The sequence below is a fragment of the Talpa occidentalis genome, unplaced genomic scaffold (genome assembly GCF_014898055.3).
Source record: "Talpa occidentalis isolate TD23 unplaced genomic scaffold, MPIMG_talOcc4v2.1 talOcc4.16, whole genome shotgun sequence".
NCBI classification, from domain to species: domain Eukaryota; kingdom Metazoa; phylum Chordata; class Mammalia; order Eulipotyphla; family Talpidae; genus Talpa; species Talpa occidentalis.
This window is the reverse complement of record NW_023601653.1, coordinates 80,362,764-80,365,998: the sequence shown is the minus strand read 5'-3', so window position 1 is coordinate 80,365,998 and position 3,235 is coordinate 80,362,764. Positions and strand designations below refer to the sequence as shown.

At 59.6% G+C, this 3,235-nt stretch overlaps 1 long non-coding RNA gene across 1 annotated transcript; it reads left to right on the top strand.

The window, feature by feature from the left end:
- Positions 1-454: 454 nt before the first annotated feature.
- LOC129146040 (uncharacterized) lies at positions 455-2,886 on the top strand. The gene is made up of 3 exons (XR_008552353.1): positions 455-591; positions 1,642-1,692; positions 2,862-2,886. It is a non-coding gene; the product is annotated as an uncharacterized LOC129146040 (long non-coding RNA).
- The last annotated feature ends 349 nt before the right edge of the window (positions 2,887-3,235 follow it).

Sequence of the window (3,235 nt, the reverse complement as noted above, 5' to 3'; positions counted from 1 at the left end):
CGTGTGGAAGGGAGGGAGGTGGGAGCTCAGGCACTGTGGCCTGAAGAGAAAGGATCACTCCTGAGAGAAAGTCTCCCAGTCCCTGGAATGAGTCCAGGGGAGGCTGAGGTAGGAGGCCGGCGCGTGATGTCCCGAGCCACGAACCTCCTGTGGAAAGTCACCAGAAAGGAGGAAACCTACCCATAACCTCCAGAGACACATTCCAAATCCTCCCGCAAGACTCCCTCTGCCTCGGGGCCCGGAGATCCCAAAGATATGAACCCAAAGGGCAAGTGGGGTGGGGAGGGGGCGAGGGAGCGGGCATGCTCCGGGTTACAGGTAGGCCTCCCACAGGCCCAGTCCTCGGCCAGCCTGGGCGCGCCCTGTGGACCTATCAGGGCACCTCGGGGGAAGAGGGCAGAGGACGCAGAGGTCACGCGTGTTTACGTGGTTCCTACTGGCCCTTGATCTCCTTAAAAGGGGCCCAGTGGTCAGCCTGGACAGTATCCTGGACCCTCTGCGGATTCTCTGGCTGCGTCACCCCATCCCTCAGCATGAGAGTCCTCGCTCTGCTGTTCCTGGCCGCTCTGGCCGGGACCCTGGTTCTGGCTGGTGAGTGTGGCCATCCCTGCGCCCCCCGCTCTTCCATCTCTGCCTGAGCTCTGCCCTCCCCTGTCTCTCTCCCTGTGCCCTCCTGCTCCCTCTACCTCTTCCAGCGTCTGCCCCCCCTGCTCCTGCACATGTTGCCTCCTCACCCCACTGAACAGGAGGGACCCCTGCCTCTCAGGCTGTCCGGGCTCCCCCTCCACACAGCCCCTCTCACCACGGCTGCAGCCTCGCGGCTCCTGCAGGAGCTCTGGGCCCCCAGGCACTCGGGCCATGGTCCCTCCAGGCAGCAGCAGGGGCTGCAGAAGGACACAGCCCGGGACCCGCGGGCCAGGCCCAGTGCAGCCTGTGGTGGGGACTCTCAGGCCCTCCTGCAGCACAAGGCGCTGCTCCTGCTGGGAACACCCCGCTGCCCCTCTCACATCAGCTCCCCTCTCGTTGGTCTTTCACCTACAGACAGCTTTCTCTCCCCCTGTCCCCGCACAAACCAACAGGGAAGGTCGCCTGACTGCACCTTCCTCCTCTGTCATCTCTACCGAGAGACGATTCCTCCAAAGAGCCAGCCATGCACAGCAGAATAGATTAGACCCTGCTGGCTCTCTCTGGAGACTTGGCTGAATGTCCCTTCCAGCGCTACCCACACGGGGGGCGCAGGATTCCATCACGGGGTGCAGCTTCCAGGCAGGGGCGTGTCCGCCTTCCTCACACTGAAGCTGCATCAGAACCCCTGGCCTGGGCCCCGGGCTGCGCTGTCCTGCACACTGGGAGCTGCACCCCCTGCCACGGTGCTGGCCCTCACAGGGACCTCAGGCGCCTCCCAGGCCGCAGCCAGCAGGGAAGAGAGTTTGCAGGGAGAGTCACGCAGCTCCGAGCGGCCCCTGGTTAGAAACCTGCACGAGGACGCCCGGTGCAGCCGCAGAGAGCAGCTGCTGGAAGACATGATGCGGCCCAAGGGCACGATGTCCCCATGTCCTTAGTTTGCTGACACCTGAGGTGAGGATGAGGGGGGCTCAGGTGTCTGGGGTCAGTCCTCACTGTGTGTCTCATCTCTTGCAGACGATGACCCCTCCGAACGCAAAGAGCATGTCTCCCTGGACACTTTGATTTGTAAGTCCCCCGCTCCCGCTCAGGAGGACGTGGTCTCCCCTGGGAAGGCATGGAAGCTGGGAGAGAGATCCTGGGGATGGGGTTTGGTGGCCTTAAGGAGTGATCATGCCGGGAGCATGGATTGGGATGGAACAAGGCCAGGACCACTAGGAGCGCCAGGCAGCCTAGTCACGGGGAGACAGGGGGCAGGTTTCTCAAGAAGGACAGGACGCGAGATGAGATTAAGGGATAAGGAAACACTGTCCTGCTGTTAATTGCTCACCCTCAAACATAACCCTTCGCTGCTCTGTCCATGTTATTACACCCCCTCCAGCTTCTACTCATTTTCCAGCCTCTTTCCAACTTCCTCATGTGCCACCCACTCGCCGAAACAGACCACACGGCCCCACACACGCCTGTCCCTGCGACCCTTCCCGCTTACTCTGCTCCTCTAAGGAAGCCCCTTCAGCATCTTCCCTCCTGACCCCTGCCGCCAAGGCCCAGCTTCTCTCTCAAAAGCTGCCTCTTTCTCCCCATACCCGGGGCCACACCCTCCACGACCTTCCTATGAGAGGCCCCTGCCCTGCCCTCTTCCAGAGACACCGTCAGTCCATGCAGGCGCTACAACAGCCACCATGGCTTAGACTACGGAAATCTATTGTCACAGCCCCGGCGCTGGAGTCTGAGGTCAGGGAATCAGCGTGGTCGGGACGGGGGAGGACTCTCCTCTAGGCTGCAGACCCAACCTCTTGTAGCCTCACTTGGCTGAAAGACCAGCAGAGCGATCTCTCTGCTCTCCATTTAGAAGGGCCCTAATTGCATCCTTGGGAGCCCCACCCAGTGACCTATCACTCTGGGGTTACACGGTCCATATAGGAATTGGGCATCAACAGATGTTTGTCCGCACAGTTGTAGCATGTACAGGTCCTGGCACTATACAGATGTTGTAGCATATATATAGATCTCTCTAGCAGGCAACAGTTGTACAGTGTCTCCTCTTCATCCTGCACCCAGTGTGAGGTATCCTGAGTCGTGACACAATGCAAAGGAAATCAACAAAGCGCCAGAATTTACCATTCTTAAGTCATACAGAGCCCGACTGAGCATGTGCCGGGAGAGCCACATGTGATACCTGTTTTGGAAAAAACAAAAACTTTGCCTTACTAATCTCAAAACTTGACGTCTTACAGCTCAGCTGGAAGAGAAGACCATGACTCCTCCAATAGATGGGGTGCCGGGAAACTTCGAGCGTAAAAACCGAGGGCTCCTGAGTAAGTGTGCCTCCACCTTGCTGGCTCAGGCCTGCTGATGCGTCACATACGGGACAGGCCCAGGGGAGCACTCACCTGACCACAAGGATATAACGGGGGGCTGACTGCCCCCACACCTGGGGTTTCTCAAGAGGAGAGGTTGCTGCCCTCAGCACAGGTGACTCCTCACCTGGCCCAACTGCCTCGTGCCACAGAGAAGCCGGTCGGCTTAGCAGAAGTTCCCCCACTTGAGATTCTGAGCAGGGAGGAGCAGGGGAGGCTGTGCAGGGAACCTCAATAAATGACAGCACTTT